Genomic DNA, 16,821 nt, shown 5'->3' on the forward strand with positions numbered 1-16,821 from the left:
AAAAGGAACAGGTTTTTTTTCTAAGAGCCAGAACTTGGGGTTTGTAATTATTTATGATTAATCTGAAAGATATTTGCTAGCCATTCAGCGAAAAAACTCTTGTCTTTCTTTCCACCAACAGCGGCTGTGGGTGTGAGATAATAACACAAGTATAAAGAACCATATGTGTTATAAATCTCAGAGAGGGATAAAAGGGTAAATTGGTTCATTTTATGGTGATAATCAGATCTTTTGCTTTAGTAAACAAAACAAATCAATTTTATGTTCTTGTGTTAGGAAACAAAGACGCTGTTTAATGTCTTTAAATGATTAGTGCAATAACTCCTTTGAATTTGCTCTGTGATGATTTTTATTGCCTTTTACGACACATGAAGTGGAATCTAGTTTGACAGAATAGTTACTCAGTATGTTCATTTTTGGATTACCTTACCAGTGTTCGGATATGTTCTATCAATTAGTGGGCTTGGGCAGAAAGCAGAGGAAAAATTAATATGTTTCTAATTCTGAGTATCATGGTTTCTGCATATGGACCTGTATATCATCCTTCCAAAGAAAACACCTACCCTTATATTTCACCGTTTTATTGAGCTGAATTGCAATAAAACGTAATCCACAAATACATAAACACATTAGACCTCATTGGTAAGCGCTATTAGTTCTGTCATGGGGCAGCCGTAAAATCCATTTTTAACCCCTGGCAATTTGTTCGTCTGCGACCTGCAGTTACACCTCTCATCACTCAGGCCGTTTAAGAACACTGCCAGCTCCACGTGGAGTCAACGCAGACACTCCTGTCCTGTCATGTCCCATCTGTCGGCTTGGCTTTTGGTGGACTTTTCCCATGTGCGCAGGTTGGTGAGGCAACAGCAGCTGTCAGACAGCGGTTGTTGGCAGGGCGTGGTGCCTGACCAGCGGGTCTGACCAGACACTTGTGCTACTGCGCTGAGCTCCAGGCAGAGAGTTGACCCCAAAACCTGCCTCAGACTTCTGGTTGCCGTGCTGTGGTCGCCAGGGTCCATGAAAGAGAGGATGAAACTGGATGGTGTGGATGACCTGGATTTCCTGGGTGTGCATGGTCACTCCAGGATTGTCTAATTCTGACAGTAAGTTCACAGCTAAACAAACAGTGATTTGTGGCCTACAGTAATCCTGTTCCTTGGTCATAACCCGTCTCTTCTCTTACTTAAAATAAGCTACTTGAAGTTCCCTCAGAGGGATCTTCAGATCTGGCTGAAGAAAAAATAGAGAACACAGCTTGAAGCTGGGTTGGGGAGTATGAGTGATGACTGTCACTATGGAAACCTCCTCATGTTTTAGTTTGAAGCTGACATCTCAATAGGCCCCGTTATGTGCTGATATGTGGGGATAGTAAATGTTTTAAATGTATGAGGTGAGTTATTAGGAAGTCTGTTAATTACAGACCTGGGCAAAGGTATAAATCTTGCCGATTACAGGCTGGATGTAAAAGCAAAACAATCCGCAAGCTCAACACTTGGTATTTTAGAGGCCCCGTGATGGAAGTGCTGGATAGCCACAAAGTCAAGATGTGGTACAGAAGACTCAATTATCAAAGTGGAGCTGAGTCTGCAGGAAATTGAAGCTGATGACTATTGATTCACAGTAAAGGTAAGGAGTGGCAGTGAATACCGTTTCATATTCTCATCCTGATATTAAATAACTGCTTTACACACAAAGTGTGACTCAGCAGACTGGGGTTTATTTTAACAGTTCCTAATTTGACAGACTGTCCCTTTTTCTGTACATTTAATATAACAGTCTACCCTGGAAAGTAGCCCATAACTAATTTGCTGTCTAGAAGTGGCAGGTAAAGACAAGAGAGCAAAATGACAGCAGAAGATGCAAGACTACCAACATCCTGAAACTTATGAACTCTGGGAGTATTTCCCTTAATGTTGCAAAGAAAAGGGTTACCTGCATTTTTTGTAGACCTTACTAATCATGGAAACACCTTGTGAATGTGCAAGGCCTTTTTTTGGATGTACATTTTTTAAACATCAACTGTGATATTTCATGCCATCTCTACTTTTAAGAGCTCAAAACTTTCCTTTTTGATAAAGCTTAAAATTAGGGCTCAGACTTGCCTTGTCAGTCCTTAGGTATACTTCTGCAGACTAAGACACCAGTGGACTGCATAAATCAAGGTCCTGTCTCTTCCTCTTTCTGCCCATCTAAATGCATTCATGTCCCATTAATATATAGCTTTCATTGATAAAATGAGTGATGTTGCTGCTATTATTATTATTGAGTTGGAGTTTCTATTTCATTGCCATTTCTTTGTCTCCCTCTTTATATGTCTGTATAGCTGCTCGCTCGCCTATCCATGTTTTTTTTGTCTCTTTCTGTGTACCTTTTTCTCAGTTCAGCCAATAATAAGAGATGGCTATCGATAAATCTGGTTTTGCTTCAGGTATCTGCCTGTTGGAAGGAAGTTTTCTCTTACCACTGTGCCTTGTGCTTTCTCATTGCAGAATTAATGTTGTGCCTTCATGAATATTTCCAAAGAGTACAAACTAGAAAGCTCTTTAAGTGAGGAGTCATGAGATAACTTTTGCAGTGATTTAGTGCTCTATAAAACAATTGTCAGAGAGCAGATGTGTGTTGGAGAAAAAGAGTACACTTTAAGCTGATGTCTGAAACTGAATGCACAGGTCTAGAGGTTGCAGTATTCATGCATAATGGGCCATGAGAGGCTCCCCTCTCCTATGGCAAGCTCTTTCACAGGTTCCTCCTCCCCAGCCCTGAAAAGGACCCCACATGTGTCCCTTTCGTCCTCGTCAGTCCGCTTTCCTTTCCCATCGTTCCCCGACAGCTGCTTCTCAGTGGCGTTGTGTCATTATTTGGAATCATTTATGGCCCCCTGCCTGTGAAGAGCTCGGTTTTGTTGGGGTTGTTGTGGTAGCTTGCTCACATTTGGTTTCAAATATGTTGCCTGTAAGTTATTTGATGGTTTGGCTGATGACAAGTGCTGGTTAAACTAATTGGGTGCTCTTAGAAAAAAAACACAGGCCTCCAATGTGAGTGAATACTTGAGTACATTTTTCAAAAGTGACGTATTTTTTCAGCGCTGCTGTTTCGACATTGCAAGAATGGTTTTCTTAACCATAATATAACGTTACTGGCACCCAATGTTTGAAAGAGATATTTTCTAATTATGACTTGGGAACATAATCTGTGATCAGATATCAAATGAAACCAACAGGGCATGTTTTTGTGTGGAGAGCATAACTCCACTCTGCAATTTTGGCGAAGCAATGAGATGTCTCCGACACTCACTGACACTCACTGACTCGAAAAGACAAGGCAGCGTCTACCACGGTAGCTCTGACATTTTCTGGGCTTTGGATAAACAGGTGCACCACCGCGACCCTCATGGAAAGAGACTTATGTCTAGAACTAACCTAGTATCACTCCCAATCCACATAAAGACCTTGTGGATTGTGCAAGAAGACAGTAGTAGATATATCATGTGAAAAAGAGATATGGCATACTGTTATGGTTCTGGGCCAGAAGAGCTATAGGGGAGCCACATGTGGTCAAAGTGGTAAAGGGAGGCCTCACTGTGTTGGCAGCCACGTGCGCTATACTCTACCAGATGCTGCTGCCACTATCGTTTGTTTGAAGCAGTTGCAGATTTAGGGGTCCAGTTGACTCCATTCCAAACAACAGACTGCAATACACTTGTAGTACACGATTGCATTAAGGATTATTTACATCAGTTCAGTTATGGCGTGCTTTAAACTACCAGTTAGGGCTGGGTAACTCTGATTGTAATCATGATTTCGGTTCCCCATGATCATAAAAGATAATCAAGATTAAATGAGTATTGTGCCACCTGCTGTGTTGCTCTCATATCTTATGTGGTGAATGGATTGGAGGGAGGTGGAGAGGGAGCCATGGCCAGGGCTGAACTGGACTGACAGTTCCATATACTCGGCAATTCACCAGTAAGCCAACACACCTGGGGGCCATTAGGCTATAATGTGGAGCTCAGACTGATGGGCAACAAAGTTTGGGAGTGTGAGGAATGTCACATAATGTATTAAGTGGGGACTTTTGATCACATAACGCCTGTACTGGCTTCTCTTCACTGGCTTCCTGTCAGTTTCAGGATCCAGTTTAAGACTTTATTGTTGGTTTTTAAAAGCTTACATGGGCTGGCACCACCTTATCTGTGTGAGTGTTTGCACCTACATGCTCCGGCCAGAGCACTCAGGTCAACGCACCAGGTGGTTTTAGATGTTCTGAGAACGAGGCTCAAAATTCGAGGTGACCGAGCCTTTGCGGTGGCTGCCCCCAAACTGTGGAACAGTCTGCCTCCTGATCCTGATATAAGGCATGCTCAGACACTTGGGAGTTTTAAATCTCTACTTAAAACGCACCTCTTCGCACTGGCTTTTAAAACCTATTGAGCGAGACATCCTACATTTAATTTTTTGTTTTTATTTATTGTGGCTTTTTTTCTTGTTATATTGTGTTTTTAGTATCTGTTCTTTTTAATTACTATTCATTTTTATTGATTGTGTATTTTAAGCTTGTACAGCACTTTGGCCAACAGCGGTTGTTTTTTTAAACGTGCTATATAAATAAACTTGACTTTTGTGTCTTCAACATGTCGTGCCACAGGTGGAGAGAGAGCTGCACACAGCTGCCTAGGAGAGAAGCAGGAGGAGCAGGTGTGTGTGTGTTAGTAAAGCAGAGGGACAGAGTGAGCACATGGAGATAGAGGCTGTGGCAAGTGTTGAAGAATTAATAATTGGCAGACTAAATAGTGGGAGACACCTGTTATTATCAAAATGAATAATAAGTGCAGAACGTATATAGTAAATGGTTCCTGTCAGTACCATAGACTGTATAAAATATGGACGTAGTATCCGTGACGTCACCCATCTGTTTCTGAACGCTGTTTTGAAGCCAATCGGCAGCGGCAGCGGCAGCCATATTGCTTCTGTCGAGCCAGTGTGAAGTAAAGAGGCGGGCTTTGAGCCTCCTAGCCAACAGCTGCAGTGTTCCTGCAGGCAGCTGTGCCTCTCATTGGAAGACTAGTAATCTCAATATCTTCGAAATTGCAGAATTAGAAAAAAATTCCCCCCCCCCTCACAGTGAGAGGACATCGAGAAATGAGCTATTCAGACTACACTCATCTTTTGTACCAAGCTGTAAACATGTTTATTAATGCTGCAAAGATCGTCTTTTTCCCATTCATGTGTATGTGACTTCCGGTACTTCCGGAGCCAGCCTCAAACGGATCCTCGATGAACTGCAGCTTTTAACACTTCCGCATTGACTCATATTTTTAGACCGGAGGTTGCCGCTTGGTCAGCACTAGTACACATTTTGAGTTGTAATATAAATGCAGTAATTATCAAGTCAAAAGGGTAGTTGAGAATAGAAGATGGGCAGGCTTTGGTAAACAAAAAGGTAAAATAGTTTGTATTTTCAAACATATTTTTGATGTGCTTGCATCTTATTTATCTATGCTTGTTTTTAAGTATTCAGAACATTTAAATCTTAAGAGTGTTAAGTTCAATAAATGCATGTTTTGCAGATGTTGTTGAATCAATGGGTCACCGTGTTCTATACCGTGATTATGATTTTTTTCAATAATTGAGCATTCCTATGTCAAAACTTACAACAATCCTGTGTGAGACTAAGATCTAAACTAATTGGTGACTATAGGAGTTCTGATTTGGCCAACGAAGCATTTTGATAGTCACATCTTCTCTTTACCTTAGAGGATCTCTCAATAAGCATGCCATTTTACATTTGGACACTGCACGGCTTATGGAATGTGTTTATTTGTCGATACAATTAGTTGCTTTATAAACACATGGCATTTTTAACTAAGACCTGCGGTTGAAAAAACCTTAACAGCAGGTCTTAGTCACATTTTAAATGCTTTCATTGCTTTGTTGTCGTTTCAAGCTGTGTTTTGTGAATGAGTGTTCTAGTATGGCCTGCAGTATGATCAGTAATCTTAATATTTTGTGACTTGCAAATGGTTTTGATCATAGTGAGAATTGAGCTGTGACTTTACAGAGGAAAAGGCACTGGAGTTTTGTGTATTCAGACATATTTTTGGTGAAAACAATACTGGAAAACAAAGAGCATACAGATGGAGAGAAGGGAACTGGATTATGTTGCAGGGATGATTTGAGAAGTTGGTATAGACGTTTTCTTGAACAACAAGAAGTTACAACTAATAAAATCCATTGCAACTGACATGAAATGAAACTAGCTTTGGCCTGGAAGAGCTATAAGACCAGGGATGTCTCACCAAAGTATTATTGAAGAAGTTACAGAAGGACTGGTAAAGGGGCTTATAAATACACTGTCTGGCATCTGGTTACATTAATTATGTCATAGTCACATGTCTATGAGTCAGACTGCAGTTGCTTAACAAGCTGTAACAGATGAGTATTTGGTAATGGCAGATACTTTGAGATGAGGCCGTGCCCATCAGATGGGAAGTCACTTCTGAAGAAGCCTAAAACTCCAATGCACCTAACAAAGGAGAGCTCGTGCTTTCTACAACCCCAGTTCCCCAAAAAATTGGCCACTGTGTAAAGTGTTGACAAAAAGTGGCAAAGTGGAAAACTGTCCTATTGCCAGACAAATCAAAAATTGCCATTCCTTTTGGAAATCCTGGACACCATGTTCTCCACTCTGAAGAGGAGTGCAACCAAACAGCTTGGTATCAGTGCACAGTTCAAAAGCCACCATGTCCCTGATGGTATGGGGATACCCAAGTACCCTTAGCATGGGTAGAATACAAATCTGAGAAGTTACCATTAATGCTGGACAATATCTAGGTTTTAGTGCAACATATGCTGCCATCAAGACAATTCCTCAATCGGGGAAGACAATGCCAAACCAAATTCTGGAAGTATTACAACAGTATGGCTCTGTAGTTTAAGAGTCTGGGTGCAAAATTGTCTGCCTGCAGTCCTGACTTATCACCTTTGGTGCAACATTTGGTACATCATGACATGAAAAATACGGCAAAGGAGACCCCAAGCTGTTGAGCAGCTGAAATTTTGTATCAGGCAAGAATAGGTAAACGTTTCCACACCAGTAAAGTCGTTCTTTTAAATGGGATTTTGCCCATCATCCAAACTTATTTAGAGCTGGGGTTATAGCTATACCAGACCTCCAAGCGATAGAGTTGTTCCTTCAGTAACAAACTACATCACACCAGGACCCAGCAGATCATTACCAAGGCAATAATCATTCATTCAGCAGCAGCTGACAACTCAAATAAATACCTCCCAAGCTTCCTTTCTATCATTGTAGTAGGAAGGTCATGGCTAATGATGGAGTCAGGGCCATGAGATTTCCCTGCCTGTGTATGTGAGTGGCCATGCCAGTCATGAGGCCTGGGTCACAACAGCCATTCTAGTCAGCGGTCACCATGGTCCAGTTGTCAATGATTGAGTGTGTTCCTTGCGCTGACACTAAGTGGTGAGTCAGGTCAAACAACCATTCAGAGGAATTCCCTCTCGGACATTCCAATGCTGCTGCTCAGGTTCACATCACGGAGGGTGTGAGGGAAAAAAGGTCGAACAATGTGATCTGGAATCTGGGAGGGAGCTTGCCTCCTCTTGTTCACAGCTCCTGAGATATGAGTTAAACATGTGGAATGTTAATCTGTCAATGTGTGGTCATGGTGGGTTTTTGTAAGCGGTTGTGATTTGAATCACGAGGCCCTGCCGTTGTGCCCAGGCCCTCTCCGCCTATCAGGGGCGATTAGAGGTAACCAGTCCTGACACCCTGATGGCCATGAGAGGCATCCCTTGCTAGCCAACAAAGCCACATGTCACACACGGCCATCTTGTTTTCTCCCAGCAGGTCTCTGGAATGTAGTTCATCCCATCAAACTCCTCAATAAGGCCATTCTACAAATTCAGGGTCAGAGACTATTGAATCTTAACTCTTCAGGGGGATACAAAGTAGTCCTCTGCATGTGAAACTATGTAGAACGAATGCATTTTAGCACCCTTTATCTGACCCTCAATGGACTGTCTTCACTGACACGGGCATTCTGAAGCCTGTCTTGGTGAACTTGTCTTGAAAATGAAACCGTGAAAAAGCTGGAAAGACATATGTGATGATCAACTAAAGCTCTTGCAAAGCTAACAGCAATCATCAAATGGAAACATAAATCCTAAGATTTTTAAGTTCTTCAAAAAAACCCAATATTGTTGGAAATTGTTTGCATGAAGCGCATCTGAGACCCCAAACTCTGAACGTACTAGTCCTAACCTTCTTTGGTTTCTTGTTTGAAGGAAGTGAAAAATGCATTTTTTAATCTGAGTATGCAGGGATAGATCCATGCCATGTTGGAAAAACATTTGCACCACAGCTCTGGTTTGTGGCTGGCTATTGTACAGGGAGTGGTATTTCACTTATGAAGTGATTCCGTTACAGCTGTCCCCTCAACCATCCCCCCTCTGCACGCACTCACTTACTCCCATCCAACCACACACACACACATACACACACATGCACACAAGCACACGCGCACACACACACACACACACACACACACACACACACACACACAGGCAGAACCATTTAAACACAGTTCTCCATAAACACGTACAAATCAGTTCCAAAGGGTGCTCCAGCAAAACTCAGACATGGACCCAGACCCACAACGCTCAAAAACAGGTTATTTTAAAAATGACATGATATGCCAAGTTGCACATCTGCAGTCAGATCCTGCCAAGCTGCCATGTGAAATACGATCTAATACTGGTCTGCCTGATTCCAATGAATGACATCCTTACGCTTCTATCTGTTGAATAATGCATTTGACTTAAGTCTTCATATAGAGGGGCTCTCCAGTAAGTTGGGGGAAACAAATCTTGAAAGGATTATTGTATTTACTTTTTTTGGCGAGGCTTTAAACTAGTATGGGAGGTAGTTGTGGCTTTAGTGGTCAGGTGTTTATTGTTTATGCTTTGTATTTATCCTTAATTAATGCCGCGCTGATGAGTGCTGTCACAGACACCAGAGAACAACAGCCTGGTCTCACGCAATGTGCGGATGATTTCCTCCCCACATTCAAGGCCTTAGAAAAGAGCAGAACGCTTCCTCCGGCATGTCTCTTTGAGCCGGAGCAGGAAGACAGATGCTCTAGAAAAACACACACCAAACCAAAGACTGTCAATCTGCATTCCCACTACTCCTCAAGTGCACCTCTTTTATGGAAGCCCTCTTGTTTTAGCATGTGCCTCCAAAGATGTGCTCTTTAGCATCACAATAGTGGTACAGGTTTTTCACAGATGAAGACTCATGATCCCGATGCAGATCACTCACTGGGGTCACTGCAAGGTCTCTCTGACCCCCCTCTATGTGGCGACTCCATCCAACCAATCTCCCTGTCATAGGATTATTGTTTTCAAATGATCTGCCCACTGATGAATGATGTGTGACCAATTTTATAATAATGCAACTTGTCTTCTCTGAGAAATGGAATGCAAGTATTTCATGAAGTTGGAAGTTGAATGAGCATGCTGTGTGGAATTAAAGTGTTCAGCCTTATACATCAACACTTTAAAATTATGGTCTCTATAATAGCCCACATTGTGGAGCAATATAACAAATCAAATTTCAATTTTAACATTTGAGTTAATTAAATTAACTTAAGTTTGAAAGCATTCTTAACATTGCATCTTCAACAAATGGAAAAGAAAGTTGCTCAGGGGTCAACAGATACATGTTCCCAAGGTATTGAGTGAAAAGTATGTACAGGGAGTGGAACTATGAAAGTGTTTTCGTTTCTTTGACTTTCTAGATTAACAGTGTAAAAACAACATGATACAATGTAACCTTAGTAAGAGTTTTAATTCTAAGCATAAAACCAATACCCATAAACTTATTCTGCCAAATATTCCACAATGTCCACCAATTAGTTGCTTACTTTATTTATCTGAAGTTGCCATAATATGTATTTCAAATGTAGAATTGTTGGTTATAGTGCAGTTTTGGAAGTTCCCATGAGTAAGCTATCCCGTCGGCTATTTCATTTGACAAATGTATTTGTTCCCTTGTAATCCAATGCATAGGAGGCACTTATACAGATATTGAATAAAGTGATGTTCCAAAGTGATTAATTTCCTAGTTATATGATTGGAAACTTAAATTCTGGCCAACCTGAAAAGTTACATTACATTTTGACGCAATAGATATTAAATCTCAGAAAACAGTCAAATTAAGCACAATGTATTTAACATGACCAAACACACGATCACAGAGACTGTGGGTAAACAATGCCAAATTGGTTGGCTAAGTGTGGCCAGGATGAAACTGAAGGCAAAAAACCCTGGAGTACGGTATTCAGCACGATCGAAAAGTCAGGACCCCAAAGGAAGTTCAAGGTTTGACCCTACCAACATGGACTGATACTGACACTTTGTGCTCAAAGCGCCACAAGTGTGGCAGGAGTGGAGAACAAAATCAAGAAGAGCCTCTGAAAGTGAGAGGGAATCTCTCCAAGGTTCACTGCAGTAGGATCAGGACAGCTCCAGCTTCCTGTATCATCTGAAGTGAAGGAATGATAGTTGAGAGCAGGATGTACAGGTTTACAGAGATTTGTGGGATGAACAAGAAAGACCGGCAGGTTGGAGGCTGAGTAACCCCAGGTTGTCCCTGAGACCAGATAGGCCAGAAGTGGTCCTATTGTCTGATGAGGAAGAAGATCATTGTGATCTAACTTACAGGACCATTAGAAGCCTTTGAAAGGAAGAGTACAAATACCAGGACCTTTTGCACAACCATGGTGGAAAAGGATTCCTATTCCCAGTCAACGTAGCCTGCAGGGGATTCTCTGCACAGTCAGAATGGAGAATATTCACAGCTATTGAAGTGACTGTAAAGGAGAGGAATACAGCAGCTCAAAGGATGAGGGACAAGGAGCCTCTTGGTGGATAGGGAGATGGAGAGAGGTGGATGAGAAGTCATCTGGCCACTGCTCCCAAACTGGGCAACAGGAGGGTGTCACTAATCAGGGTCAGAACACATAATGAACATTGGTCATTGTATGATGACATCAGCTCCTCCTGACCAAATACTTTTTGGATGTAATCACTCTCTGCAGTCCAAATGTGTCACTGTTATGTCAAATTCTGACACAAAATACAACCAAATGTGGGAATAAAATAGTAAACATCTATTTTGAGTGATTTCATGGGAAATTAGAGACTGCTATTGTTTTATTCATAACCATTTTACGCATGATGTTTGATCAAATATAGCTGTTATTAGAATTTTAAAAGCCTGGCTCAGATGTCCACAAGAGACAGCATAACAGTCACTCAGTGTCCAACTTAAATGAGACTTCAAGTGGTTGACTCTACAAAGCCCAGTGCTGGGTAAGACATATTTAATTCCCACTCTTTGTTTCCTTTAGCATTTCCCGGAGATCTCTTCTATATAGTTCACAATACAGATGTTTAAGACCCTTGTGGCTTGCTAACTGAAGCATGAGGGACTGTTTTCTGGAGATGTTGACTCACCCTAAATATACTTTTCTCTATTTTGGTTGAAACGCTTTACATGTCACGGCTGCTCTACCCTATGGAGGAAAACACCGCTACGCTTCATTTTTGCAGAGGTTCAAGACATCCCCAAGGGACCGAGCGTACAGCTTTCTCAGTCGCTGTATCAGTAGGCACCGTCCCGACATGTATAATCTGTGATGCACAGCTGCCTTTTACTGCATACTACTGTTCTGCCATTGAGGCCTGACAGTGCCAAGGCCTGTGGTGGCCTGGGTGGTGCAGGACTCAGAAGTTTGTTTTGTCTCGTGGGCTCCAAAATCATATCTCACCACCTGAGGAAAGGAGCGCCTGGCTGCATGATTCATCAGTGTGTGGTGGGAGCGCGGAGGAAAGAGAGTGGATCACTTTACTTTGGATTTCATGGAAGGCACTACTTCAGTATCTAGGTTCTTTGTTTCAAATGCATTGTGTTTTAGGACAGGGGTTCCAAAGCTTTTCAGCCCGGGACCCCCAAAATAAAGGTGCCAAAGACTTGCGACCCCAACTATCCCTCAAAGTGACTTAATGTGGCTTAATTTAGCTGGTCTGCAGAAAATTAACCTAACTATATGAGTGTGTGGCTGTGTTTCCTGTGCCTTTATGAATTAACCTGCTGCTACTGATGCTTTTGATAATTAACTGTTCACTTACCCTAAACTTAGGAGTCATCTGGCAACAATGAAAGGCAGAAAACTCATTACATTTTCTATTATCAAGGTTTTATATTAAGTTTAGCTACTATTTTTGTTGATATTTTTTACTATAATGGATAAAATGTAAGATTTTTAGAAAAAAAAAATTCTGGAAGACATCTCTTGACCCCCCATTTGTGTCTCGCGCCCCCCCAGGGGGTCCTGACCCTGACTTTGGGAACCTCTGTTTTAGGACATGATGAGTTTTGAGTCTTATCTAAAACTCACTCTTCTGTTGTATCTAATCTAATTCAATGTGTTTTATAGTTCACGTTTTTTACATTATAGTCAATGTCAGAACAGGGTTTTCATACCTCAAAGACATTTTAAGAGAAGCAAGTGAGCAAGCAGATGTTGAAGTCAAAACATTACAAAATATTACACAAGAGAACACAAACAAGAAATGTCAGAGTTTAGGCTCAAAACTGAAAACAAAAGCACATGTCCAGACTCAACAATATAATACGTCTTCATCTACTGATCTTTTGAGACATCAGAGCTTTGTACACTGTGTCTGTGGACTTATTTGGGAAAACCAAGACTACTTTAAGTTGGGATTGGACCTTTGCGAGGCCACGTTGAAAGGCTAATTCTTTATTGACAAGTGGTGATGAAACAGAGCCTGGAAACAGTCAGGTTGACACAGACCGGGCCAGGCTAAACCAGGCCAAAGTAGACTTGATCCAACCTCAGGCTAAACCCGGCCAAAGTAGACTTGATCCAACGTAGAGGGAATTATAAAAAACAACAACATTCCAGTCGTTGCATATCTAAGCTTTAAATGCTATAGGGTGGTAAAAGTAAACTTCAGTGTAGTGTAGAGGACCATTTTGGCTACATCTTGATGCATCTACTTTTGGAGGCTATTGTAATCATAGTATCCAGTGAAGGCATACAGCTGCAGCGTTTTGGTGAGACAACAATCAGTTTTTATTTGCACGAGGAGGAAAGTGCATCTTTCATCACTTCTTCCACAGCGCTCAAGGCTGCTTCCTTCTCCCTGGTGCGGCCTGCAACCGTCCAGCCACACAGGAAGCATCTTCCACTGCTCCCCTCCCCTCCCTCCTTTCCCTCCCTTTTCTCTCGGTCTTCTACTCACTCGCCCATGGTGGAAACTATTAACAGGGCAGGGTTCCATGGAGCAGTGTGGCGGGGTTATCATTCATACAGCTTTCCCTCTCCTTTTCCTTCTGTTTGTCTGTCCATCTATTTGTCTCTTTCTCAGTACCGTAATCCTGAACAACAAAGCCCAATATAGCGGGAAGACTCACTTGCACTCTGTTTTTAAACCTCCATAGCCACAAGGTAACGATTTTTCCTGATACGCGTGTGGTGAAAATGCGTAAGACTTTACCTTTTTTTCATGGGCCGTGGTGTGTCACAGGCAGGGGTGACAAGGGAAGGAAAATGTGATGGCTGGCTGACTCCAAAACTGTTTTTTTTAAGTGTCAACAAAAGAGTAACATAAAGACTGAAGAAGAAATGCTTGAGTTTAGCTTAAAGTTTAAGGAGTAGTTCAAGTTTTGGGGGTATTTATATATACAGTTCCAGTCTTCTAACATCTTTAAAATCCGTCCCCTGATTGTACCTACTGACACACTGCTGTAGAGCAGTCTGTTGTCTCACTTCTAATCTCCCAGCCAGCTTCATCATCCTCCTTTCCTCCTTCTCATCCCCAGGTTGCTGAAAAGCTGTCATTGATGAGAACACAGTGAGTGGGTGAGAGGTGCTCCGGCCTCATGGGCTCGTGTAGCAGCTCCACTGAAAGACTCCCATTTAAACACACACACCTGTTAACAAACAGCAACAATAGGCTGCATGGCTGCCAGTTCAGTGAGCCTCATACCCTGACCCCCCCTCCCACCTGTCGGCCCCCTGACGGATATTAAAGAGCCTTTATTTGCCCATACTGGCACACAGCTCGCAGGATCCACAGAGGCTGGGCTGCCCAGGGTATCCGCAGTTCACCATTGTCCGGTGATGGAGAACAGAGAGGATGGATACTAAGGAATGCCGAGGGAAAATAGAGGCTAAACTTTGCCTTTCATGTGGTCATTGGTGCTTGTTGTAGTGTAAGGAATTTATTTTATCATAAAAGTGCTTGAAAATGCTGTCATGCTTTTTTAGTTTTTGTATGATGTTGGCTCAGTCTATGCTTGTTCTCTATAACTCACATAAAGCATAGTCAGCCTCTAGTGGCAATTTTCATCACAACTAAAATCAAAGGTACACCCATCCATCCATTCATCCCACCATCCATCTTTTTTCTGCTCATCTCGAATGGGGTTGCTGTGGCAGCAGGCTGAGTAGGTCAGCCCATACATCCCTGTCCCAAGCAACAATTTCCAGCTCCTACTGGGGTATCCCAAGACTTACCCCAGGACAGGTGGGGTATGTTTCCCTCCAGAGAGCTCTGGGCCTGCTCCTGGGTCTCTTTTAAGTTGGTCGTAATAACCTCCTACTGGGAGGTGCCCAAGAGGCATCATATTTAGATGTCTGAACTACCTCAACTGTCTCTTTTCCATTTCAAGGTAGCATCTCTACTTTGAGCTCTTTCCAAGATGTTCAAGCTCCTCACCCTATTCCTAATGCTAAGACCATCTGTATAAAACTCTGTAACGTCACCCATTGGTTTCTACAGCCAAGTTTTGAAGCTTATTGATGACAGTAGTTGACAGTATGTTGTCTGTTAAAAACAAGGCCAAACTCACACACATAAGCACCACAGCTTCTAAAATAATCGGTCTCCCCACACTAAACCTCACAGACTTAAACCACAGGGCCATCATACGCATCGCAATCTCAATAGAACAGGATATCACACATCCACTAAACACCCACCTCATCCCACTCCCCTCAGGACGCAGGTACAGAGCACTGAGGTGCGGAAGGGCTCGCCTCAGCAAGAGCCTGATCCCTGCTGTTATAGCGAGCCTGAACAAAAGGCCTCGCTGAATTACACGACTCTGTCTGAGTGTTGATGTCTTGGTGGACAGTTTGTTGAGCCTACAGTGTATGTTCTATGTTTGTCTATGTCTGTAGAAATGCAGAAAGATGCTGTGGAAAAGAATTTCCCCAAGGGGACAATAAAATCTGAAGTCTGGAGTCTAAAGTACCTCAGTACCATGAGGAAGTACCTCACTTCTGAGGACCATGGCCTCACACTTGGAGGTGCTGACTCTCATCTCAACTTCTTCTCACTCAGCAGCAGATCGCCCCGGTGCTTGCTGGAAGTCATGGCTTGATGACTTAACAGAACCACATCATCAGCTAAAAGAAGAGATGCAATCATGAGATCTTCGAACTGGACACTCTGCTCTCTACAGCACCTAGAGATCCTGTGCTTGAGAATCCCAGGTAGCATCTTTGATAAAGGGTAGCCCTGGCAGAGACTAATACCAAATTACATGGGTAAAGAGTCAGTCCAGTGTAAGTGTTGGTCCAACCCCTGCTAAGATGAAATCCACATTGTTCCTCAGGTATCTGAGGTTCAAAAATCAGCTGGAGCCGTCTTTCACAGCACCATGGTAGAGTTACTTTTCCCAGAAGGCTGAGAAGTGTGATGTTATTGTAGTTGCTGCTCACCCTCCTGTCCAAGATCTCCACATCACATTGTAGAGGTGTGTCAGACAAGACAGCCCTACCAATCATCAAATTGAAGGTCTTACAATTTATTACATCATTAAAAATATAGCCAGGCTTGCGTTTAAATTGTTTTTTCCCCTCATCAATTGATGTCTATTATTTTTCATATAAGTCCCAACATGTTTTAATTGTGACTTCTAAAATAAAGCAATGGTAAAGTGTGTATTCATCTGCTTTTATCTTAACAGCGCATTGCTGAATGTAAAGAATTATTAAGAGCAAAAAGTCTTCATAAAAACCGTCTACCACCGATTCATCATCCAATCGTCCTGGTATCAGATTGAGGTGTCCAACCCCCAGGTTGGGAACTACTGTTTGAATGTATTACTGTGGGAAAAAGTAAACATGTACCATAACTTCATAGTTGTTTTACCACAAAATGTGTTATTGAGACCATACATTTTTGAAGCATGAACATCCTTGGACACAAATCCAGTAGGGACCAGCCACTGATGACGGCCACCATTCTTTAGATGGGGCCGCTCTCCAGTTCGGCTGTGACCACTTCTTTTGTGTTCTCTGAGGGGGGCCAGCCATTCAACACTACAGGACAGATAATAGCATGGCTGGTCTGCTCCCCCTCCATCCCCACCACTGCTCCATCCTCCCCAAAATGTCCCCCACTTTAATTGCGTTCCCTAGAAGCCAGTAGGAGAAGAGGAGGAAAAAGTTAGAGGGTGGAGGGAAAAGAAAGGACTCTATAGTGGGGAGCCTGTATTCATCCCTTGCCTATGCATTGCAAACAACAAACTGCTACCCACAGTCTCAGAAGAAAGAGGCACAACGGTCAAAAGCAGTGGAGGACTGGCCCACCAGTCTCCAATTCAGCTGGCCCTGGCTTCTTTAATAACTGATCGAGTTCACAATTAAACCCCTCTCGCTGGTAATACAAGTCTCCTTAGAGGCTCAATTGCTATTGGTGA

The 16,821-nt window shown here is 42.5% G+C and overlaps 1 long non-coding RNA gene across 1 annotated transcript; it reads left to right on the forward strand.

Moving 5' to 3' along the window:
* The first annotated feature begins 1,355 nt into the window (after positions 1–1,355).
* LOC117813701 lies at positions 1,356–14,326 on the forward strand. Its single transcript, XR_004631436.1, has 3 exons — positions 1,356–1,626; positions 4,645–4,694; positions 13,933–14,326. It is a non-coding gene; the product is annotated as an uncharacterized LOC117813701 (long non-coding RNA).
* The last annotated feature ends 2,495 nt before the right edge of the window (positions 14,327–16,821 follow it).

Source organism: Notolabrus celidotus, chromosome 6 (genome assembly GCF_009762535.1).
Source record: "Notolabrus celidotus isolate fNotCel1 chromosome 6, fNotCel1.pri, whole genome shotgun sequence".
In the NCBI taxonomy this organism is placed as follows: domain Eukaryota; kingdom Metazoa; phylum Chordata; class Actinopteri; order Labriformes; family Labridae; genus Notolabrus; species Notolabrus celidotus.